Source organism: Rattus norvegicus, chromosome 3 (genome assembly GCF_021556685.1).
Source record: "Rattus norvegicus strain SHRSP/BbbUtx chromosome 3, alternate assembly SHRSP_T2T, whole genome shotgun sequence".
Lineage (NCBI taxonomy): Eukaryota > Metazoa > Chordata > Mammalia > Rodentia > Muridae > Rattus > Rattus norvegicus.
This window is the reverse complement of record NC_141536.1, coordinates 159,772,496-159,798,241: the sequence shown is the minus strand read 5'-3', so window position 1 is coordinate 159,798,241 and position 25,746 is coordinate 159,772,496. Positions and strand designations below refer to the sequence as shown.

Here is a 25,746-nt window from a genome sequence, read left to right as displayed (position 1 = left end):
AAGTTTAAAACAGCTGAGTATAGAGAATCCTGTCTTTTAATGACCAGCGTTGTCAGAGAGATACCTTACAGAAATCCTTCACAGGTTTTGTCCACACAGCAGATGGTCTGCTTTGCTGCCTCACAGCTCCATCTGTGACAGAGACTCTCTTCTGTCTTGCTGAGGCTACTGCCAGATGGTGGGGGGCAACCTGCCACACCTCTGTGACCTCCCCAACACAGAAAAATGTCTCCAAGTGTGACCTTCCCTTCTTGGCTCCTCATGCTGAGGCTCTTGACCTTGCCCTGTTGGTCATAAGATTGAAGGCAAGGAATGCTCCATTTAATGAAGGTCTCAAGGGTAGGGAAGTCACCTCTAGATTTAGGAACCAGATGGATTCTCTGCCTAAAAGGAATCGGAAACCGTAAAGAAACCATATATTCAGAATGCTTTCCAAAGCTGATGAGCAAAGGAATCATATATCACTTATGCAAAGACATTGGTGTCATTGGCAAGTTCAGTTTTATCAGTTAACCTTGGTGGTTCCCTCTCTGCCTGAAATAGGAAAGCTCTGAAAGGGCTATGACTGTAAACATGATTATGTCTGTGGACACATAGCTGTCAGTTAGAGCTTTCTTCATTTCCCAAAACGTAACGGGAGCCAAGATAAAACATTGTTGTTATAATTTCAATCTTGTTTTAATTTCTGGCTCACGATCTTCTATTCCCAACTACCAGCAAGAATTCTAGAAAAATCATTGTTCTAGAAAATCTAGAAAATTCATCCCCTTCCCCCAATTCAATCAAAATGAAAGTTTCTCTATTGCTTGCATTTCTGTCTAGTCCAAAAGGCAGTGTTAACTGTGGTAATTGGTTTGTTTGTTTCTAAGTTTGTCCTCTACTCATCAGAATGATTTAATCCTAACTAAATCTGACCTTTACCCTCCAGCTAAAATCACCTCAGTGATTTCTGATTGCCTATGGACAAGTGTCTAAATTCATTATAACACAGTTCACAAGATTATCATGGATGGGATTTTTGTCTAACCTCAATCTATCACTATTTCTTTAAATTCTAACTGGGATAGACTAATTATTATCAACTCTAGAAAAAACTATATTATTATATACAGCACTTCTTAAAGATGGCCCTCAAATCTCCTTGTCTGTTGGACTTCATGTACTTTACCCCAACAAGGATTTCAGATTGACTCTTTTTCATTCTTTGTATGTGCATGTGGTATTCATGAATGTAAGCATGCATGTTCTCCTGTGTGGTGAGTGCACATGTGTGTCTATGTGTGTGGATTCCAGAGGATGCTAACTCATGTCATCTTCTATTAATCTCCACCTTATCTACTGAGTCAGAATCTCTCACTTGACTGCAGAGGTCACTGATTTGGCCAATCTTGCTAGCCCACTTGCTTCTGGAACATTATCTCTGCTGCCAGACCTCTGGGATTACTGGTAGACCTGTATACCCACTGAGTATTTAATGATTGCTGGAGTTCTCAACTCTAGTCCTTATATTTGCCCAGTGAATACTGTTGCCCACTGATCTCCTACCCATCATTGAGTCCCACAGACCCAGTTTAATACTCCCCATAAAACACTACATTAGACTGGGTCTAAATGAGCAGAAGAATTATGGTGGAAGCAAAGAAATAATCTAGATCTAGGGTGTAGATACCATTTCCACTTTACCCCTACATTCTTATATATATTATTCAGGGGAAACTGGAAACAGGGAAGACTTTGGAGTCCTGTGTAAGGATCTACATAAAAAGAACCTAGATCTCCTTTAACGGTCACCCCAACTTGTCACCCATGTTGAAAATGAGATGCCCCACCCCTCATTAAATGTCAGCTGACACAGCTCCATCTAATGTCATGTCTGAGACACTTTGAGTAATCATGAAACAAAACAATCTACCTGAACCCATTCTGAACTCTTAGCCTCCATGCAATTGTATGAATGCAGTTATTTCAAACCACTGACAATGTTTATTGAGCAGTCCACAAGTAGCTGGACGCATGGAGCAGGTGCATGCTTTTCTAAATGGTCGGCATGCCTTACTTCTTTAATTACCACAGTAGATGACACTGTCTTCACTTTACAGGGAAAGAATTGTGGGCCCTGAACAATTTTGAGTGATTTTTTCCCAATGTCAAAACTTGTCAAAGATTACAGCTACATTAAGACTAGAGCCACACATTTTTAAAATTCAAACTTGGCCGTTCATTTCATTGTTACATACTTTTATTTACTTAACAAATTTAGTTGGACTTCTGTCCTCTGCTGGACCCTGTTTCGGTTGATGATGGTGACATATGAAAATGATAAAGTCTTCTTTGCCCTCATGACACATGTGAGCTCATCCCAGGAGAATCAAAACCAGACACTGGAGGAAGAAGTGAGTAAACACATCAATAGACAAATCTGTCTGTGGATAATTGCTGTAATAAAAATAAAGCAAAATACTGAGGGAAATTGTGTAGGAGGGCTACTGTGCAGGCACTGGTCAGAAGGGCTTTGGCTCAGGTAGCAATTAAACAAAGATCTTAGTGAAGCATCAAAACTGCACTAAGCACAGAGCTTTGTCAGGCAGAGGCAGGGCACAGCAAGGTTTGGCATGTCTGATAAATAACAGAGAGCAATACAGCTGGGCAGAGTGAACTTCTTGCCTTGCCTTGTTGTATCTGAATAGCCACATCCCTCTGTCAACAAAGGTTTTGATTCTGATGTCTAACGTTCAAAAACAGTAGCTATAATTTAGCGAAACTAAAGGGGTCAGGCTTCTTTGGCAAGTGATGACAAGGATTCCTCATTGTTTTCTGTGGAGGATGAAGCCTTTGCTCTGTGAGCTAGCTAGTGAGTGGGCCTAAGTTCAAATCTCTGACCCTTTGTAGATCCCTAGGGGAACGTGTTTAGAATATGGAAATAGGTGAGGTGTGACTTCTTCCCTTGAAACTCTCCACCAAGTGGTTAACAGTCTACTACTCTCTCTCTTGGTCAAGGGAAAAAGAGCTCTGCTCCTGCTTCAAAGATTCAACCTACTTTCCTGTCCTATATCCAAGTCTTTATGGCTTGTTTGTTGGTTTGCTTTGCTATCCACTGATTTTAAACAGCGCCACCTGTTTGACTGTGACTTTAGAACTATAAGGTACCTGGGGTTCGGGGCAGACAGAGCAGGTTGGGCAGCAGATGAGAGTGTGGGAGTGAATGCAGACAGAACACACTGCACATGTATGAAACTGTCAAAGAACAAATGCAGTAAGAAAAAGATGAAGAAACAAAAGCTTAACTTAGGCATGTGTAATGTTACACATCCATATTGCTCAGGACGGTCAGGAGTTCAAGGCGAATCCTAGCCACTTACAGAATTTGAAGCGAGCCTACGCTACATGTGATGCTCTATCGTGGAAAAAAATAAAAAAGCTCAATCTGTTTAGTTTCTTCAACAATATCCCAGTGGCTCACTAGACATTAGTTATTAGAACAAACCAAACAAAAACATGAGGAAATTCTATGAATGGACAATCTATATGTCATACCTGTAGGAGACAATACATCATATATAGAAAAGATATGTAAATGTGTATATGAGTACATACAGACAGATATAAGTGCTGACACATATGCATGGGTTTCTATTGCATTATTATATTCAGTAGAATGTATTAAATTATATTATGGCATATAAAAAAGGGACTGAGAACCACTTCTGAGTTTTCACTCAGATTCCAGAAGAAAAAGTATTTCTACCAATGTGTTGTCTGAATTCCTCCCCTGAACACAGACTAAACAGGCCACGGCGCAGCACGATGAGCTCCCACAGACAGAACAGCATGAGAGAAACATGTGACTACCCTTACAGATCCCACCGAAATACCAACAGCACTGTCTGGGAAGACAAAGAAAGGGTTTGTAATAAAATAACACACATTAGGCATATGGGACAGAGAATAATACATCCAGAAGAAAGACTCCCTTTAACCAGCCAGTTGACTGACTCACCAGTCACACTTATCACAGGAAGGCACCCCAAATCAGTATCACTCTGAGGAGAGCCCTCCATTGGCCAGAGTTCATCAAAGCCATAGGGGTAATATAATACCTTCTCCCTGGATCATTTAACATAACTTAATTAACACATCTACTATGTGTTCATTTTCAAAGTAATTTTAGAAGTATTTCTCTATTGAAACAAACCAAGGTGCAAAATAAATTTTTATGAGTTAAAGAACAAAACAAAGCTCCAGTAAATTGATGTGAGTATCTCAAACCCTTTGGTGCCTGAATCCTCATGTGATCTCTGCTGACGATGCCTGCATCATCACAACACTGAGAACTGGGCGTAGGCCTGTGAGATTTAAGAAGAAACACACACTTGGGTCACTCATGTTAAAAGAATGCCGTCCAGGCTTTACTGAGATCTCCTTATATACCAGAGGCAAAAGCTGTGGAAAAATAATAAAGCAGGTGAAAATCCCCAAACAGGAAAACAGGAAAACAGGAAAAATCTGCATCATGGAAAGTCCTGGCCCCAAATCAGGGGCCGAGAGCAGCTGCCAAGGGTATAAATAACTTCTTGTCATAGCAAGCTGAAAGGCTCAGCGAGGGGGAAAGGAAACACCCCAAGGTAGGGCCCAACACTCTGCCATTCATAACATATTCTTTTATTCATATATGCATCTTTCAAGTCAACTAATGTGTAACTTCGCATCAGACCCAATGCTAGTACTATGCCAGGCATTATAAATGACCCTCAAACTGGATGTCTCTCTGAGACAAGAATGTAGACCCCACCCACCTCGGAGTTTCTAGTTTAGAATTCTCATTCCCTTGCCAGCTGGGGTCACAGCTGGTCCAAGGAATACACTTTGAAAACCAGTCCTTGAATGAAAACTCTATCAAGAATTAGATTTCCAAGTAACTCTGGGTTGCATCCCAGCATAGAAGAAGCAGCCAAACCACAGGAAGACAAAGGATTCACTCACAGGCATGTCTAGTGAATGGTCCTATACACCTGGTCCTATACACCTGGTCCTATACACCTGGTCCTATACACCTGGTCCTGTGCACCTGGTCCTATACACCTGGTCCTATACACCTGGTCCTATACACCTTGCCTTGCTTTCAGTCTTTCAGGAACTAAATGGAGTCTAGAATGTTTTTCATAGTAAAAGATTTGTGAACCAGCTTTCTACTCTGCCATGGGACCATGAGACACCTGATGAACTTCCCTTCTTCCCGTAGACCTTAAAGCAACTGTGGCTCAATAACTCGCTGTCACACGCTGTCACATGGGAAGGAAAGCATCTTCTAGGAGCTGGTTTCAGGCCTGTTAAGAGAACCAAAAGGAGCAGGAGCAGGATGTTGTGGTTTGCCCTGGAGTTATCTGTATTTTGATGCTAATTCCACTGCTCCAAGGACAGCTGCCTAGTCAAGTACTCAGGACTCCGGTGACTTCACCAGAACCTTCTCCCCATTGAATTTGTAAAATACAGGTGAGGGGCAGGTACAGGATAGAAGGAGGCCTGTCATTGGAGGAGAAGGAAGGATGGGCGGGAAGGACCTTTGAAGGAAGAGGAGGAGACTGGAACGAAGGGAGAGGAGAGGAGAGGGAGAAGCCGTGGCAGGACGATGGAGGCTGACGTTTAGATTCCGCTCTGTGTATTTACAGATTGTTATCAATGTTCTTAAGGGATGGATGGCACCGGGCTTTGTATGATTAAGTGGGCAATTATATCTTATCAATTGGGTCATAGGTTATTGTGTTGTGTGTTCGTTTATGTGACGGTTTGAGTGTAGGAAAGTGTGCGGCGGCAGGAGACACTGGGCCGCCACAGAGTTGGGATGTGTTTCCGCCAAGATATCTAGCAAATATCTTGGGGCACCACGGTGCTGGACTAAGTGAGGTAAAAGACAACAAAAAGACAACAATACTATATATATATATATATATATATATATATATATATATATATATATATATATGTACATATATATATTGCTATTTGACTGAATTGGTTTGGTTTGCTTTGTTTTTTTTTATTTTTTTATTTTATTTTTTTTTAACTTGAGTATTTCTTATTTACATTTCGAGTGTTATTCCCTTTCCCGGTTTACGGGCCAATATCCCCTTAACCCCTCCCCCTCCCCTTCTTTATGGGTGTTCCCCTCCCCATCCTCCCCCCATTGCTGCCATCCCCCCAATAATCATTTTTTATAGTTTTACAACAACAGCAGGACCCAAAGGCCATTGTGTCAGAAATGACCCAAATGAACAACGAAAGGGGAGCCGTAGAGAGACACCAAACGTGAAGCTACAGCTTGAAACAAAGGCACAGTGAGGCCGAGTTCAGGAAAGCATGGAGATTCACAAGTCAGCAACAGATCCCCATCCCTCTCATCCCCACCCCCAACCCCATCAGTTCTTATGACCACAACTCACTCCAACAACACATCATAGTGCCCCTCGGCAAACCATAGCAAAAGCTGTTTAAAACGTCAGGACATTAAAGCAGATATGCTGCTTTTATTTCTTTTGCTGTGATAAGATACCCCGACCTGCGTCCCTGCCTCTGGTCACCACCAGCCCCTCCCTCCAGCCATAATCAAGGAGTTATTTTAGCTCACAATTCTGGGGTAAAGTCTCTTGTTGCAGAAGTCAAGGCAGACACACGGGAAGCAGCTAGGCTCATCCCAGCCAGTCAGCATCGAGAAATGGATGCTTGCACATTCCCTAGGCTTGCTTTCCCTACTCTTCCATGATTCAGGGAATGGCACTGACCACTTCTAGGTTGGATCCTTCCACACAGATTAAGGCAATCAGACCATCTCCCACAGCCATGCGCGCAGGGCAACCTCAGCTAGACAGTCCCTCCTTGAAACTGTTTTCCCAGGTGATTCTAGGCTGTGATAAGTTGACGATGAAAAGTAACCCCTGGGAAATACCTTTATTTCAAAAATACTTGAAGAAATAAAAAACGATTGCGTGTGTAAGGTGATGGCTTAAGCTCATGTTTGCATTGGTTGGCTATTGAGGCATAAAAGGTCACCGTGAACTTCAATCCCATTTGTCATGTTTCAAAGAACTATAGGTAACCTTGACAAGTTTCTCTACAGGGTCTCCCAACACCAAAGGACTTTTTTTTTTCAGGAGTAGCTTCTGCCTCTGTGCTCCTTCAGTTTGCCTGCAGAATTTAGTTCCTCTGGGCCGTAGGGCTTGCGTTCTAGCTGATGTCAGCCAGGTGTACTCTGCTCAGTTCTCATCCTCCAGCATTATCCATCTCAGAAATCACATAATCTCCCCTCCTAGTGTTCTAGCTATCTCTCGTTTTCTCTTCTGTTGCCAGCTAGAGAAAATGGCTCTGCGTCCATGAATCTTGGATGGCACCATTGAAACTGTTTTAAACTCGCCCGATCACATTGGTGACATTGGTGAACTTCTTTGATCACGTGACATAATCACAGAGGATACCAGCAAAGAGACAAGGCCACTGGGACCACTGAGATGCCTCGAAACCACAGAAGCTGACACCCACAGGAACAGGGGTGAGTAAGCCAGGGCTGCAGCTTGTTGGCAGCGTACCGGTATAGCATGCAGGAGGTTCTGGGTTCAATATCCAGCCCTCCTGACAGACAGACAAAAGATAAATACATGTGTGGGCAGACAGACATTCATACCTGAATATTCCGATGGTATGGATTTCTGTAACAAAGAAAAGCCTAAAAAATGGATTTTTAAAAAGAACAACCCATTAATTGGATGGATTAATTCACACCTAGGAGTGATTAATATAATAATATGCCAGATCGGAAGCCATTAGTCCAGTACAACCTAATGAAGCATTTTTGAGACCGAATGCTGATGTCACCGGCGTCTTGTAGAATTCTCATCATAGCGACCTGGTGGGGATACCAGGGTAAAGCAGGGAAGCTGGTTATGTCAATAGGAAGCTTGTGACAGGCACAATTACCCTCAGTCTGTATTGACAAAAGAAATCCAATCAGACACGGGCCAGCAGCTCAGCCTTGGCTGCCAACCCCGAGGTTCCTGTCACCAGGCAGAGAACTATTTAACCTGAAAATAAGTATTGAATTTCCAACACAGTTCTAGGCACCAGGAACATAAGCAGGCATGAGCTGAACAAGGTCCTTCGTTTTATAAAGATTGAAGCCTACATACAGTAAGGATGACACTAAAAAGAAATGTGAATCAACTGTGGCTGATCGTGCTGAGGGCCATGAGGAAACGACAGAGCAGAATTCTCTGGAGTAGGTAAGCATGGGCAGAGGAAGAGAGGCGTGCATTGAAAGGGGGTCTATTAAGAGGATTAGAAAATGGAACATTTGAGGCAGAGGCCATTTCAGTGTGAACAAGCAGAATCAGGTAAGACTACCACGATGACCTATGCCAAGGTCACAAAGGAGGCCGGTACCCAGAAAGGTTACTGCCAAAATTAACACCCACACCACACAAAGCCTCACAGAAAGTGTAAGAAGTTGGGAGTTTACATCAATGTATTGGGAAATCATTAGGATACACAAGCTGTTGTGTGAAGAATAAGCTAATTTAGGTTTTTAAACTTAGTATTTTGGGGCATTTTCATGTATATCAGCTGTGTGGTGTGTGTGTGTGTGTGTGTGTGTGTGTGTGTGTGTGTGTGCGCGCGCACGCGCGCGCATATATGAGTATGTGTTCATGAATGGATACATGTATACATGTATAAGTTAATATGGAGATGTGGAAGTCAGAGGACTACTTCAAGGGTCAACCCTTATGTATCATGTATCCTTGTATTTGTCATGAGACATGAGAGATCTCTCACTGGCCTGGAACACACCAACCAGGCTGGCCTGCCTGGTGAGCACTGGGCTCGCATCCCCGGACCCATAGGCTGTAGGGTTGATTCAGGTTTTCATCAATACAAGGCAAGTGCTTCACTGACTGGTCTGCCCCTGTCCTGATTTATGCTTTGTAAGAGCTTGAGATGTCATAGGAATAGAGACCGCTATCCACGGGCCAATTTTCTGTCATAATCTGTGGGAAAGATGTTACTGGCTAGGACAAGTAAGTTGGAGAGACCAACGTTATCATGTTAAATGCTGAAATCAACTTCTGAAATTGTGGTAATGCTAGCCATCAAGCCAGGTAGGTAACTTTAGTGAAATGACTGCTTTGTCCATACACCTTCAAAATGGGTTCTTGTCTTTTATTTAGCGGCAGTGTTTTAAAGAAAGATGAGCATTACCAGGAGTATTAATGTCCACCATTTTAATTTCCTAAATGTCTGACCTTGAGTTTCACAGTCTAAATATATGTCCATCGTCTTTCTTTCTTGAGCTATGACCTTCCCTGGGCATGATTGGGATTAGTCTCCCTAGCAGAGTCAGAGTATAAGTCTGCTCTTAGAATGTGTGTCTATACTCGCTCTATAGAATCTCAGGTCCTCGTGACTCATGCTTGCTTTGCCTGTTAAGTGCAGCAAATCTCTCTCCACTCTTATTTCTTGACCAAGCCAATAGGATTCCTTCATCGTCGGTTACTGCAGAGTGTCAACCAAGCCCACTTTGTGTCCCACCTTTGCCTCTAAGTTCCCCTACAACTGTTTTGATTTCTAAGTAGGTTGGGCTAAAAGCAAACACAGACTTCTCTATTTTGTCTATTCCTAACATTTCATTTTGTGATAAGATCCAGGAAATGGTTGAAATATCCATCTCAACCGCAAATGTTTCCCCACTCCACCCCACTCTGCACACCCCATGTAGAGAAGGAAGAAGGAAGGCCTACGCGCATAGCTTCCACGCAAATGCTCATGGCAGCAGTGTCATGTGATCTCATAACAGTAGAAACCACCTCAATGTCCTGCGACCTGAAAGCAGGTAAACAAACTCGTGCATAGAGATAAAGAGGCAGCTCACTGATCCTAGGGAGGACAGGGTTTACAAACACAATTAAGGCAGATCAAGGGAACGAGATGCAAAGGTTACATTTTCTATCAGAAACACAGCACATGTGTTCACAGCTGATGAGGGATTGAATTTGGGGAGTGATTAAAACAGGTAAGGGAACCAAGGGCAAAAACCCTAGCAAAGACCTGTGGTAGATTCCCTAGTCCCATAAGAAGAAATCAAATATAAGTATAAACTATGTCTCAGAGCTGCTTTATAGTTGATGGAAATATTCTTCTAAATTCCAATATGATGATGACTATAAAGGATTAGCGGGTTCATACCACTTACCCTTTGCTAAAGAGGGTCACTATCAAAGCTCAAGCCCATCTATGGGCCAGGTTATTTTGAACCATACTTTAATAATGGGTCTTGCTTTACTAAGCATTACTAAGTGTCTGGCATATTCCTAGGACTAGTGAGATCATAGGAAACAAGGGACACGAGCCCTTGACTCTCATTTGTGAAGCATAGGGATAAACACACATGTCACATAGATGTCAGTATCCTATTCATAAAACTCTGTACCACTCTTTAACTCAGAAATGTGTTCAAACATCCATGGGTTCTACAACTTACTCCACAACTGTTTGTTATACATAATACATTTCAGGCATCATCAAAGGTGCTAAAAGACAGTGGGCAAGACAGCTTCTTCATCAGTAGGTGATTATATTCCATAAATAAATGAAACACACAAAAAAATGAAAAAAAACCATAAGGATTTTAGGAGATGACTAAATTGTCAAGAACAATTAATTGAGGTTCTTGCACAGGACCCAGGTTCAGTTCCCAGGATCCATACATTGACTCCCAGCTGATATAACTCCAGTGACCTGAGATCTGATGCCCTCTTCTGGCATCTCTAGGCACTGCATACACATGGGTCACATAAACTCACATAAGCACAGACAGAGAAATAGTAACCAAACGAACATACTATGACATAAATACATATCTATTTACAATAAAACAGAGTCACAAGGTAGAGTAGTCATTTGGTTAGGACATGACTTCGTCTTCAGGGAACAGCCATTCAGGTGATATCTGAGGCAAAAGTTTAATGAGGAGAAAGGATTCAATCACTGAATTAGTTGAAGATGGTGTGATGGCATCAGCCTGCCAATTCCACACCATTCAGCAACATCTGTAAAGGATTTCATCATCAACTACATCCCCTTCTAGTACATGGATGTCATAATAATGTTAGACATTTGGTTACTTTATTTCTTAAAATTTATTAAGAATATCATGCCTATATGCAAATAAATACAATCATATCCACCCCCTCATTCTTCCCTCAAGCTTCCCCCAGATTTCTCCCAACAGACCCCTTTCCAACTTCATGTCCTCTTTTTTCTTTTTTCTTTTTTTTTTTTTTTTGTTAAAAACTCATAAACTCAATTAGTGATGCTCGTGTGTACACGGGTGTGAGCCCATCCTCTGGAGCACCGGCAAAGTACCAGTGCCCATACTTTCAGAGAAGACTGATTTTCCTTCCCACATGGCTACCCATGCTAATAGCTTCTCTGACAAGGGCAGGGATCATGCCCCACCACATCCATGTTGAAATTCTGAACAGCTTGGACTTGTTGATATCTTGTGCAGAAATAACAGCTACTGTGAGTTCATGACCATGCCATATCCACAAGATGGCATCTCATGAGTGAACTGAACCATCCCATGCCCACATGTCTGTCCTTAAAACTACTGGTTTTCCTCCTCTTCTCCCTCCTATGCCAAGCCTTTATCAAGTGTACACAGAAGGGTTCATAACATTAAAAAACATGTTCATGACGGTACATGTCTGTATACCCAGTACTTGGGATGGCTGAGGAAGAAACAAGTTCAATGCTATACATACATGCAGGCCAACACATACACACACAATAAAGTAAATAAATGTTTTAAAATAAAAAATAATCAAGGGCAGAGGATATAGACCAGCAGTAGAATGCTTTTGTGGTAGTCTGAGACCTTGTATCTAATCCTTCACAGCACAAAATTAATTAATCATTAATTAGAAAAACTGGTTTCAGTTCCCAAGCAAAAAGCATGTGGGAAGCTAATTTGGCCCGGAGATCAGACTGTCCACCGACTCTCAGGGATGTAGTTGCTTCCTCCTCCAAGGTTCTGAGATTGCAGGTGTGCGCCACCTTGTCAGATGCTCCCAGTCCACCCGTAAATGTCACGTCTCTGCTGATCTTGGCTGGCAGTGCCATGTCACTTCTGCAGCTGATCGGAAAATAAACTCTTATGCTCCGTTAGGTGCGCGAACACAGAATTTTCCACGGGCATTAAGCGCAAATGTCCTTCTCAGTATCAAGCCAGATTTCGATTTCATCTCGATGAAATTGTTCTGGCAGAAAGGAGGGTCTCTGAAATTTCTAGGCAGTACCTCGGGGGCAGCTCTCAAAGTAGCACTAATGTCAGTGGACATGGCTCAAAACAGTCTGCAGCAGGCTTCCTGAAATGGCCCTGTGTGTGCAGAGGAATGTTCAGCAAATCTGAGGGGAACAGCATATGGCGGTAGCATAGACAGCGACAGGCATATGAGACTATGCTACAGAGCTTATTCTCGTGTGCTTGGGCGTCCATGCCATCACGTACGCAAATGCCCCAACAACTAAGCCCAACACGTATCTGATAAATATGTGTTACTCTGATTTCCAAGAAGTACAATGAACATTTAAATTCAGGAGACGAAATAGGACAGAGAGATAGCCAGATATTGCAGAAGGGGGGTGGTGAGGGTTGTAGATATTTATGGCCAGTGAAGACAGTTGTAATTCAGGACATTTTAATTAAATCCTGAGGTTCCTAACACAGTTATTCATTTTTATGAAAATGTTTTATATCCCAGGAACATTTTAAAATTCAGTGCCAATTTATACCTAAATTCTTTTTTTCTGAAAGAACTTGGTCATTTTTAAGACTGCAGTAGGTAGCCTTTCCCCCAGCCAGTAAAAAAAAAAGAAATTCCACAAGCATTTCTCCCTATGCAAGAGCCGTGGAGGGTAACAAATGTCAGTATTAGAGCATATTCTCGCCAAAGCCATTTGGTAAACAAAATATCAGTTGATACAATGACTAAAGAATGTGGTTTTCTTTCCAATTATATTCAGTTCCCATTAAATAGCAGGGACTGTCATATTTTCTAATTTAATCATTCATGAATGTCCACAGCACATATGCCTAACTACTTGATGATTTTATTTTTACCACAACACAAATTTCTGTCTTAGAAAATATGGTCCTGCTGGGAGGACTCTGCCTCTCCGAGAGCCTCACCACAGGAGCAGTCACACTGGAGCTTTCTTGGTTTTTTTTTTGACATTTTATCTTCATGGCTTTTTTAAAAATCAATATTCATAATAATTCTGTTTTTCCATGTGATGAAAAAGGTGTTCAGATATGAAATTGTATATAAACAATATGCTCAGACATAAAATTCTATACAAACACTTAGGCAATTTGCGAAATAAGATACATATAGATACATATGTGCATCATAAGTGTCATAATGTTAAAGAGTTAATGGATGGAATTCACGATAAGCAGACTATGAAAAAGAGTATATGTGGCTATAGCCAAGCACAAAAAGAATTTGGTAATGTTTAACAGTTATTTCTAATAAAAGCGGTTAGGAAATCTGAGGAAATTGAAAATGCTCAACTTGCTAACAGGCAGTTAAAACATCTGTAATGCTACACTTAATTAGAAAGCCTGGAACACTGTCCTGCCACCAGCAACATGTCTGCTCTCACTACTGCTCAGGCAGGAGGTTGGCTCTGGTAGCCTGCTAGACATAAGCCTGAATACCAATGACACGGGTCACAGACGAAGGGAGAAAGTGAGACTCCTACTCGGAAGGCCCAACTACTCACTTCAGTCAGAAGAGGAAACACAAAATCTTAAGGAAAAAAATGCATTCATTGACCTATAACTAAATTGAAGATTAACCAAACCAACAGAAATAACAGAATCGTGTTCTTAGCTCATTTGTGTCTTGTTTGTAACTATTTCTTTCTTATCAATAGTCTTGCCAAACAACTGGATTTTCATTCACAAAGGTTCTAAGTATATACCTAATATTCCCTGCAAGGACGTACCTCCTCTGGGGAAAAATAGTACCTACTTCTACAATGTTATACCCCATGTTGAAAAATAGAAAACATTAAAAGTTAAAAAGAATTCTATTTTAAATTGTATGTATAGAAATGTTCTCGAGTGTCTGTGTACTGCATGGATGCAGAGCCCACAGAGGTCAGAGGAGACCAGAGGAGGTCATTAAAGCCCTAGAGCTAGACATACAGGTTGTCTCGGTGCCGGGAACTGAGCTAGGATCCTCTAGGAGAGAAGCTAATTGTCTTAACTAATGAGCTAGCTCTCCAGCCTCATAATACATAATTCTAACTAGATAATTAAGTCATCAGCCAGTAATCAACCAAACAAAAATACCATTATTGACAAAAGTACTTGCCAAAAATGTTAATAAAATTTAGAGTGCGTGGTAGCATAAATAGCATGTTACAACATGATCTGTACCATGTTTTAGCATGAACACATGGTCATTGAAACATATACATATGTGGCTGCAGAGATGGCTCAGTGGTAGTATAAATAGCATGTTACAACATGATCAGTAGCATGTTTTAGCATGAACACATGGTCATTAAAACATATACACATGTGGCTGCAGAGATGGCTCAGTAGTTAAGAGCGCTGGCTTCCTAGCGGAAGAACTAGGTTCTATTCCTGTAGTCACACAGCAGCTCACAGCTGTTAGAGTTCCAGGGGACCAGTGCCGCCTTCTCACTTCCGTGGCCACCTGAACACACCTACCATGCAGACATACACACCTACATCAAGACAAAAAATAATTCTTAAAGGAAGCACATATCCATTAAGAGAAGGCTGGAGGACTCTGTTTCCCATGCTACGATAGCTGACCGAAGAAACTTACGGCTGCCTCAAGACGTTTCCAATCTTTCTGGTTCTCCAGGTAGGAAGTGACCCTCACTTAACGGTGGCAGCAAAAGCTGCTTAGAATTTCAGTAGGATGCAAAGTGCAAAAATTCCTACACTTCCCCAGCAGAGGAGTCACGGCTTTCTGGCAATCAAGAACTCCGTTGATATTTTTTGATGAATTACAATTACGTATCTTAGGCTAGAGATAAGACTGAAGTAGAATTCGTTTTGAACTTCGCACGATGTCGTTTTGAACTTTGCAGGATGTGGTGGAACCAGACCTGAAAGAGCTTAAAATGCCAGGTATTAGGAATAGGGTGAGACGTCAGGGTCTCCCCTGAATCTCCCCTTAAACTTCTCAGCCAAGGGCTGGGCTTTCCTATCTCAGTGGTGATCTCCCTTCCCGATTACGGGTCCGGCTCCACAATTTCATCCTAACGAACAATGCTTCTGATGAGCAATTTTCAGCTGATGAGCGTTCTAGGTGTTTGCATCGATATGGCTTTCATTTTCCCCTTAAAGCATCCAAACAGGACGGTGAGTGTCTGCCAATCAGCCTCGAGTGCTGATGAGCTCCATGTATTTTGATACATGATTGGAGAATCTTGGAACCCGTGGGCCAGAAATTTGTTTCCCAAGAGAAGTTTCCAGAAAGAACCATGTTCCTGTTTAAAACTTACTTTCTTTCCTGATGACAGCGCATATCAAAAGTTTCTCCAGCTTCTGTGGGTTTCGGCCTCCCTCGGTTCTCTAAGTAAATACAAAGATGGCTCTGGTTCACACTCAGAACTTCAAAGGAAGAACTGGCCTGCTCAGTGATATAACCCTAGTCAGAAAAAAAAAAGGAAGAAGAAAAACCAGCATACAACTGAAATATAAATCAAACAAGACCTTCAACTAGAATGAAGAAGGCAGATTGAGGCTTATTTAACATTTTACCTTGTGGAAGTCCCCAAAAACTAAGTATTGTGGAGCGTTCCCAAATGACCACTTTGGCATACGGAGAGCTGCTATAGATTTCAACAGTTCATTTCTGTTATTCTTGTCTCTTTAAAATTTAAATACATTCTCTATTCGTGCCGATTAATCCAAAGAAATGGGTGAATCTAGGGCCATGTGCACGGCCAGACACAGAAGTATTTAGGGAAGATGATACAACCACAGGCCGGGTATAGTTCCACTGGTAGAGTGTTTTTCTAGCAAGCAAAGGGCTAGTGTTGGGCAAACATTATGAAGAATGTTTGCTTGGGTGTTTGATAACCAGCATCCCAACCTTAGGAGCAGAAGGATCAAAAGTTCAAGGCCATCCTTAATTCAAGGCAAGCCTGGGCTATGCGAGACCCAAGGAGGAAGGAAAGAAGCAAAGAAGGGAGTGGAGGAATCGAGGAGGAGGAAGCGAGAAGGAAGAAGGGAGAGAGAAAATACCACATAACCAAAGCAGCGGCCCCCTCATCTTCCTCAGCCTGTACATCACAGTTATTGGTCCACTGCTGGCATGAAATAGCACGACCAAGGCAACTCTTCAACTGAGGGCCCGCCTGTTGTTTCAGAGGGTGAGTCCATGGTCGGCACAGCGGAGAGCATTGCAGCAGGTAGGCAGCCATGGCACTGGAGCACAGCCGAGAGCTTCCTCTGACCCACAAGCAGGAAGGAGTTAGAGAGTCAGCTGGAAGATCAGAAGGGAGCTCTCAACTCCTGCTTCGGAGCATGTCAGCCTGCCTGATCACCACTAGACGGCCATGGAGTCACCTTCTGAAACTGTAAGCATCCACTTAAATGCTTCCTCTTATAAACTGCCTTGGTCCCGGGGTCTCCTCACAGCAATGGAACAGTTGCCTCAGGAAGTTCTCTAGGGACTGCAAGCTGAATGGAGTAAGCAGATGAGTGAAAGAAAGAAGAAAAGAAGGGAGGAAGGGAAGGAGGAAGGGAAGGAGGAAGGAAGGGAGGAAGTGCCAGGAGCCAAGCCCACTTATACACCCTCTGTTTCAGGAACGTTTCCGAAACGTTCTTCCTTGAAAGAACACTGGGAGGATGGTGACAGTAATGAGTTGGCCTTGGGCCCTGTGTAACCTTCCCGATTGCTTGCCTTTATAAGCCACTGCCCTGAAATAAAGTTTTGAGAGCTTGATCAGACAATGACTTGCTCTCCTTCTTTGCGCCTCTTGTCCCCCATTCTTTCACCCCCTCCTCAGGTCTCCATTGAACCAACCCCACCCCACGCAGGTCAGGGCAAGGAAGGAAGGCAGGACGAGCAAAGCCCTTGGCAATAAGATATAACAGCTATGCTTCTAGAAGTTTCTCACCCTCAGTTTCTTCCTCCACCTTTGCTGTCCTACTGGACACCACCCTGCACAGTGATAGGTACACAAATGGCTTCTTATCTCTCAGGCAGTACACCTCTTATGAAGAATGAGAGCTTTGTTGGGTTCTTTTTAAAATATTTTTTTTCTTATTCATGTGTTGTGGAAGAGAGGCACATATGCCCAAACTACATGTGTGGAGGTCAAAGACAACCCAGGAGAATCCTTTGTTTCCCTCTACTATGTGGGTCCTGGATATAAAATTCTGATTATCCAGCTTAACTGCCGGTAACTTTACCTGCTGAGCCATCCTGCTAGGCCCAGGTAGAGTCCTCTATGAATGTAGTGCATCGGTCAGGAGTGGGAGATAAGCTTAGGACTTCAAAGAAAGCAGCAGCACCCGTCCCCCCAACAAAAGAGCTCTTTATCTGCATTCTGAACTACAATATAATATAGATATGTGGTGGCCCGGGCATCAGTATGTGGAGAGATCAGTGTGTGGAAGAGATCAACAGACAGAGAGGCAAGGCTAAGCCCTCAGAACCATCCCTACCTGAAATGGACCACACTGGACATTTGTGCATGTGAGTGACTCAATCCTTCCTTACCTAAGGCTTTCTGCACTCAGATTATTTGACTTTCTACCATCTTGGCCATCACTCTCCAAGACCCACTTCTGTGAGAGAGGCCTTATCTCCTTGGTGTTTGCAGCTCGTTCCTCACAGTCCTCGGTCACTGATGTCCAACCATTTGCAAAGCTATGATGGATAGGAGACACAAAACTGGACACGGACAAGTCGTTTCCTTCTGAGAAGCTGGACAGTTGTCAACAGTAATTATTTTGTGCAAATCATTAAAAATAATTGAGTCGTCAGGTGGAAACTTATTATCTCTGTGTCAACAATCCCATGCAAGAATCAGGTGACTCTTGCTCCATTAGGCTTAAGCTACGATTAAAAAAAAAAAGACTTTAGCCCAGGATGTTTTCCTTTCTAGTTTTTAAAAGACCCAGTAGGGAGGAATAAAATCACACAGTGGTCATTGAGCATTACAGAAGCATGAACCGCGGGCTTGCTGGGATGCGAATGTTCTGTGTTGAAACCTTATTAACACTTAAAGGGGTAGACATGGAGATTGACGTGCACTTAAACCTAGGCTGCCTGATCATGCTATGGAAAAGTAGAAGTCTCCGGAGACTTTTCTCGGTAGCTTAAATTTTATCTATTTTTTCTGTGTTTTCCATCTCATCATTTATTCATGCTTACGACCCCATTACCGAGTTGTGCAGACCAAGATATGGAAAGATCATGTGGCTGATAGAGTATCCCATAGCGGGTTGTCAGTGAAGATGCCGGTAGTGGGCCTCTAATTATTTTTCCTAAAGCGAGAACATCATCTGCTGAAGTTGAATATCAATTGAGATGACTGAAAACATACTAAGATTTACAGATATGCTACCCAGTGTTTGGACATCTGTTTAAGATTGAATACAAGGATGAAAAGATGACTCAGTGGGTAAATGCTGACCGCATCCACCTGAGGGCCTGAATTCAGATCTCCAGAACCCATGGAAATGCCCACCTATGATTCCAGTGCTCAGGAGATAAAGGCAGGGGATCTTCAAATCAAGCCAACTCGCCAGACTAGTTCTATGGGCCAACTACGGGTTCAAGTGAGAAAGTCTGCCTTAATGAGGTGGAGAAAGATCAAGGAAGACTGTCTTCATGCGTATGTACACACACAAGCACATGGGCAGGAACACACACATGGACACATACCACATACATTTAAGAGAGGAAAAATAATGAATAAATGAATAATAAAAATAAGAAACAAAATGGACGCCTGGGGCCAGTTTATTAGACTCCCTGATTTCTTGGGTTGTGATTAAGAACTGCCCATGAATATGCCATTGACATTAACTCCTCCTTGCAGTCTCTCATTGTTCATCAGCCTATCATGGAGTTATAAGAAGTAGCATCTTGCCTGAGTGTGGGGATGCATATCTTTAATCCCAGCTCTCCAGTCCAAGCAGAGGCAAACAGATCTCTGCTAGTTCAAGGCCACCTTGCTCTACTTAGCCAGTTCAAGGTCATCAAGAGTTACATGCGGAGATGTATATTCACTTTCACACGTTAAAAAAAAATGTGATTTTGTCCCATTGTTCCTCTATTTAAAGTATTAAACTTATCTGATCCTTGATCTCACCTTGGTTTACATAGTCATGGCTTATCTTTGTGCTTCGCAATTATTTTAAATTCTCAATGCAAAGGTGTTAAAGAAAGGGAGAAAGTAATAAATAAGAGATGGAGGGAAGAAAGGCGGAAGACGGAAAAGGGTTTGCAGGGAGATCCAGCTTCTAGCAATCTCCTCGCTATTACCATCCCTCACTGCATTATCAACTGTTTCAAATTCTGTTTTAACTTTTGGTGAATTTCCTTTAAGGTGTTTTGGGTGTTAAGGAAGATTTCTAGCATATGTTTATATAAAAATGCCCCATTAGTTGTGGCCAGAATCACACTCCTAAACCAACAAACCCTCACATCCCACCTCAGATGACTGACCTTGGAGTCCCTCTGCTGTGGAGCCCACATGCGAGCCACGGCATCTTGCAACTGCCTGCACCTCAGCCCCCATCCCAGTGCCTCCACCCCTGTATGCTGAGTTCTACATCCGGGTGTGTCCCCCAGCCTCCATACTCAAAGCCTTGTGATGTTCATCTCCACCTAGACTTTCTACACCCTTTTGGACACATTTTTCTCATACAGATAGGAAACCTCCACAAGAACGTGAGTTAATCTAAAGAAAGTGTTTGTATTCACCGATGGGGCATCTTCCAAAGCTAAAACTAAAACTGTCCTTTAGGAAGAAGGACGAACTATGCCACCTCAATCAGTCAACAATTGGCACCTACAGCATTGTAGCAACATCTTTAGTGCTTTCTCTCAGAAATGTCTCCAATCCTCCTCTCTTCTGTCCCTGTCCTGTGACTACTGTCAGTGGGGAGAGCTTTGATTAGACAGCACAACCTGTGGGAGGAAGCACGCCAGGGTGAGTTTGATTCCCAAGAATCTTGAACATACCAGCTGTGGTTTGTATATCTGAGATTATCATGTGGGCATAATGCCTCATGACCTGCTGGGAATGAGAGTCCAGTGGAAACAGACAGGATTGATGATTCCTCCTAACCACAGCTGCAGCCTAACCCCAGCAAAGCTGAGCGAAGCTCCCTGCAGCTAACCTACAGGGGGAGGGTGGGATGGACCTCTTCCAGTCCACCCACCACTGGTTCTCCATGGCTAAATGTTTATTTCAAGTGCAGTTTCACAGCGACTTGTGATTCAGTGTTAGCTAATGGATCTATCTTTCCTTTCTCAGTAAGTTTTTCTCTTAAGTGGTATGCGTTTGTGGGTGCAAATGTTGAGCTCACCTCATTGGTTTAGCAAGTTAGATGGACTACTGCAAATCCTAAAATGTTGTTCCAGATTTTAACAATTCTGCTATCCAGGAAGTCTAAGCTGTTGCTTCCTAAATCTAATAATATTCAGGTTTCTATTAATTGATGTATCCAACAATCCTTAATGGTCATTCCTTAAGTCAAATATTCTGGGTGTTTTTGCTAATTATTCATATTTTCATTATTTTTTGAGATTTTTACATACAGATACAGTTTTATTACATAAAATCATTTCTATTTTGATGTTGAAATAGCTATACCTCTCACTGAGGTCGTTTCATATATTATTTAATTTTAATTAATTTTCCATTTTGTTTTTGTGAGACAAGGTCACGTTATTTAGTCCTGACTGTCCTGGAACTTCACTCCATAGACTGTGCTGGCCTCAGACTCACAGCGATCTGCCTAACTCTGACTCTGCTCCCAACTCCAGAGTGCTGAGACTAAAGACATGGCCACAGCACCTTAATATTTTAATTTTTCAAGTATTCTTTTCTTTAAACAAATATGCCCTATGGCACCTTTGTCAGGAGTTAATGAGCAGCTGAAGGAGTTCACCAAGGCAAAGGCTAACAACCAACATTTCTCAGGCTCTTACTATGTTCTACGAACTGTGGTGCATGTTATAATTTAATCTTCATAATAGTCAAACTAGATGAGTCTTAGCGTTCTTCAGGTTAGAGAGATTAACTTACTTGTTAAGGAGTAAAATTAAGCCAGCCTTATTAGCTCACATTTACATCCCAGCACTTAGTAGGCTGAGGCAGGAGTATGACAAGTCCTCACACAGCTTGAAATTCATAGTAAGAACTTGCCTAAATATGTAACTAGCAGATGATAATTCAAATGCATGTTTTATAAGAGATTGATAAAGGTGTATTTCTGATCTGAGCTTGATATTACTATAGAAGACAAGTATTAAGATGTCCTTTGCCATTACCATGGCCTTTAAAAATCCTTCATGTTGTCATCCACTCTATCTTCTCCATTTTGGAATATCAGAAATTGTACACAAGCAGCCTAATTAGAAGAGCCTAAGGAAATAATGGTCTTTGTTCTTATAACTTACAGAATAGAAGATCATGTCCTGAGTGGGTAAAGGGTGAGTGTTGGTTATATCCATCTGGTCTACCCACTTTAAGAAAACACACACACTGGCTAGGGAACATCAGTCAACTACCTATTTAAGTCATTCCTATATAAATAGCTTCCTTGCAAGTTAAACTTTGTGGTAGAGTCCTCCATTTTGTTATATAGCTTCTCAAATGCAGTATATTTCTCTATGGCAATGGCTTGCCTTTCTACTTTCTCTGCCTACTGTGTGACAATTGGCTAGAGCTCTATTCTGTAATAATGCTTCCTGCTTTCCACCACTGACCTCCACAGAAGTTGACCGAACTTTTTAGTCACCAAAATATTTAAATCAACCCTACAGACTATTATCATCATCATCATCATTATTATTATTATTATTATTATTATAGAAAGATTCTTAGACAGTGTAAAATTGTGAATAAAGCAATAGTGATGGTTTCTTTTAAGTAACAATACTTTTTATACCATTGAAATTATTAGTGAAAGGGATATTTTGAGAGTTTTGATTCCTGCAATTTTCCAGACTATATACATCTAAAGTTTTACTGGTTTGCGAAAATCAACATTAGTATAGTTTTCTCCCTCATTTATTTTTTAGGTCTGTCTGGATTGGCTCGTTTGCCTGGCTTGTCATTCGCTGAGCTCTTGTCTGTGGGTTGCAGTCACACTAATTTGTATGTCTTCATCATTTAAGGTCTAGTAGCTATAAGATCTTTTCATGAGAGATTATAATAACATGGGAGAAAAATGCAAATTATGCAAGCATATTTAAATCACCAGAACTGCTAATTTTACTACCACAACCACTGGAGGCTACTTGGCTATACCCAGTGTTAAATAGCATGAAAAGATGCCCATTACCAAAAAGTCATGGCAAGGAAATATAAGTTTATAAAGCAAGAGTATCACATTGGGAAGAACAGTAAAACCTGCCAATGTAAGCCCAGAAAGATATGTTGAAAACAGCCATGCATTTCCAAAACAATTCAACCAATGTAGCCAGACTGAGAGCTGCCGAAGGTCTAAGTGGCATCTCTAGTGCTTGACACAACATCAATTCTTCAGTGAATACTTTTAACAATATTGCATCCAGCAAATCACAGTCTGAACTGCCCATAGAGAAAGACCAGACAGGCAAGAGAGCACACTGGTCAACAGCATCAGTCACGTACTCTGATATACAGTACGGCAGAGTACTTGAAAACTTGGCTTCTGAAATCAAACATCTTTTCAATCTAGGCTTGACCATTGATTAGCTGTGCTGGGTCTAACGGGCTAATAAAGCACCCCTCACTATGGCCTTCTGCAAAATGGAGAAAAACTAAAAGAAAATATTACCTACCTTTTGTGGGAAGAATAACAGCCCTTCAAAGAAGTCTACTTTCTAATTCCTGGAAACTGCAAATGTGTTATTCCAAGTATCAAAACGGGGCTTCATAGAAATCATACATTTAACTCACTAATCATGTTAAAGTAGTGAGGTTAATGGGTGTGGGGGTGCGTGGCCATTTTGCCAGCACTAATAGGGAGGCAGATGCAGAATGGCTCATGAGTTGAAGCCAGTGTAGCTAGATACTGGGTCTCATGCCAAACTGGACTGAGTAGTAAGATTCTGCCTCTAATAAGTAAAGGTCTCTGAAGTAATCTGGTCTTTAAAATCAAAAACTCTCTGGAGGTGGAGAAGAGATTCTGAGCAGAAGTTAAGTGTTGACTGTCGGGAGCTCAGTGGTGGGGTGTGGGCTCTGAAGGCACCAGAGATGCTTCCTGAAGTGAAACCATCCTCCCTGAGAGGCGGGACGGGACCTGCAGTCCAGTCCCATAACCAGAAGGTGCTAGATTCCGTAAACATCGTGAAAGCATAGAACCACACCTGATTCTACCCCACCCAGTTAGGAAAGACAAACCCCCAGCTTTGACATTCTAATCCAGCAAGAGCCCTGTAGTGCTGGACTTCAGACACTGAGACTAAATGAGTGTTGCCTTGAGCCAAAGTTTGTGGTAATGTATTGGGCAATCATGCATAATGAATGGACCATTTCATAGTTTTGTGCTGAGAATCTAGGCATGTCACAAAACATACAGCTCTTGGGTTTGGGCCCCTGTTATCTATTCTATTCGTGTGCATAACTTTTGGCTATATTAAAAAAAGAAATAAACCAACTGGTTATGGAACTTCTCAAACTCTCCTGGCATGAAAAATATCATTAGCACACTTTTTTGTTTGTTTTTTGGGTTGTTTTTTTTTTTTTTTTTTTTTTTGGTCCCATCTAATTAGAAGCCGCACCTAACAAGCAGAACACTTTGTATCAGAGCCGTCTGCTGCCTGGCTACCACAGAAAACAAGTTGTGTATCCAGCCCCTATAACTTCTCATTAAATTGTACTGGTTACTGGCCATCGCAGAATGGCCTTTGTTTAACCTTGAAATGCAAATGTTGATACCTCTCGCCAACCTACTGGGCAAGATGAGAAGCCCTTAAAAGAGGCTTGTAAGATTTTAGGATGGTGGACATCTTTACATTCCAGTCCTCTCTTCTCTAAAAATCTCTCCCTACCCACACGATCCCTGTATTTTTCTTTAGCGTCCCTGTCCCAAATACCTCTCTCGTGCTGTAAAGCACGTGCAGGGAATGATAGATGAAGGTTGAACGACGGATTTGGAAAGTCTGGAGTCAGAGTCATTTGATCACCTGGAAAAACAGCAGTGATATTGAGTCTGTGGAGGCAAGTTGGAGAGCCAAGGATCCTTGCAAACTAGGTTATTCTTGCCTTTCGATAAACAGGTGCATTTCTTCTAAATGATGTGGTGTTACTTTCCTCTCTAGCAGATGGGTAATTAGGGAGAAAAAAACCGCCAATCGACAGCCACACGTGGGGAAGAAGACGGAGCTGCTGGGCTGCCGGTGTGCTGTCAATTCGGATCCAGTATTTTGTAGTCCTGGCTTTTTTAAAAAAAACATCTCACTATCATGTGCTTTTAGTGGAAGAAAACCACTCGTTATGGTGGAGTGGGGCACCCATGCATTATGTCAGATCCCACCAGCCCACACTGAAAGGCTGTTTAGCTAATGTTTTTATTTAATTACTTTTCTGGTCTTGAGATAAAATACCATGATCAAGACAACTTAGAGAAAGAAGGGTTTCTTGTGGGTTTATGATGCCCGGGGCATGAATCCATCAGGACTAGATGTTATAGCGGCAAGCATAGCTGCTGAGGAGAAAGCCAAGAGAGTTTGCACCCTGGACCTTAAGCACAAGGCAGAGAGAATGACCCCGGAAGTAATACAAAGTGTCAAATTTCAAAGCCCACCTCCAGCGACAAGCTTCCTCTAGAGAGGAGCACCTTAAATATCTCTAAACAGCACTACCAACTGGTGACCGAGGGTTTAAATACCCAAGACTGTGGGGGCCGGGTGGGTATTTCTCATTCAAACCCCACAGCAAACAGTAAGGGGTTCTGAAACTGCCCTCAGTTCCTGCTGGGAGAACAGGATATCTCTTATTTAACAAACCGCAACTGTGATGAGGCCCCCAGGATAGCAAGATGGATACTGAGGCAGGCTAAGGAAGCCTGTGGCAGGCAGAGCATCATGGGATAGCCCCCACAAAGGGCTTCGTCAATTACTCTCACCCGAGTTTCTCCAGTTGGAGCTATGGACAAACAATCGCCATGGCAACCATTATCTCCAGCACTTTACATTCTTTGCTCATTTCCGTTCCACTTTTGCAAAGCATTAGTGTTTTCATGTTCAATTTGCCTTTTTTTTTTTTAAAAAAACCATTCGGGTCTTTTCTCACGCATGCGGCCATACTCAGCATCCCCTATCATCACACTGACAGGATTTTTTTTAATGGCCTGGCATTTGGCTTTTGTTAACTATGAATTAAAATCCACCTGCTCGGAGCTCCTCTTTGAACACCAAAGTTTCCTTCAAAGCGATTGAAGAAGATGGGCTGTCTTGAAGTACTACCACCAGCTCTTTG

At 42.1% G+C, this 25,746-nt stretch overlaps 1 long non-coding RNA gene across 14 annotated transcripts; it reads right to left on the bottom strand.

Annotated features, from left to right (window-relative positions):
* On the bottom strand, positions 1–25,393 carry LOC102552372 (uncharacterized). Of its 14 annotated transcripts, XR_015684032.1 has the most exons (7): positions 25,275–25,362; positions 24,532–24,704; positions 24,363–24,452; positions 20,126–20,240; positions 15,592–15,661; positions 14,907–15,201; positions 2,219–2,381 (listed from the first exon to the last, which is right to left on the bottom strand). It is a non-coding gene; the product is annotated as an uncharacterized LOC102552372 (long non-coding RNA). The 14 variants fall into 14 exon arrangements; XR_015684030.1 differs by lacking the exons at positions 20,126–20,240; positions 24,532–24,704 and adding an exon at positions 1–384 and having other exon boundaries at positions 2,238–2,381; positions 15,592–15,737; positions 25,275–25,393; XR_015684029.1 differs by lacking the exons at positions 20,126–20,240; positions 24,363–24,452 and adding an exon at positions 1–384 and having other exon boundaries at positions 2,238–2,381; positions 15,592–15,737; positions 24,453–24,704; positions 25,275–25,390.
* Positions 25,394–25,746: the final 353 nt, after the last annotated feature.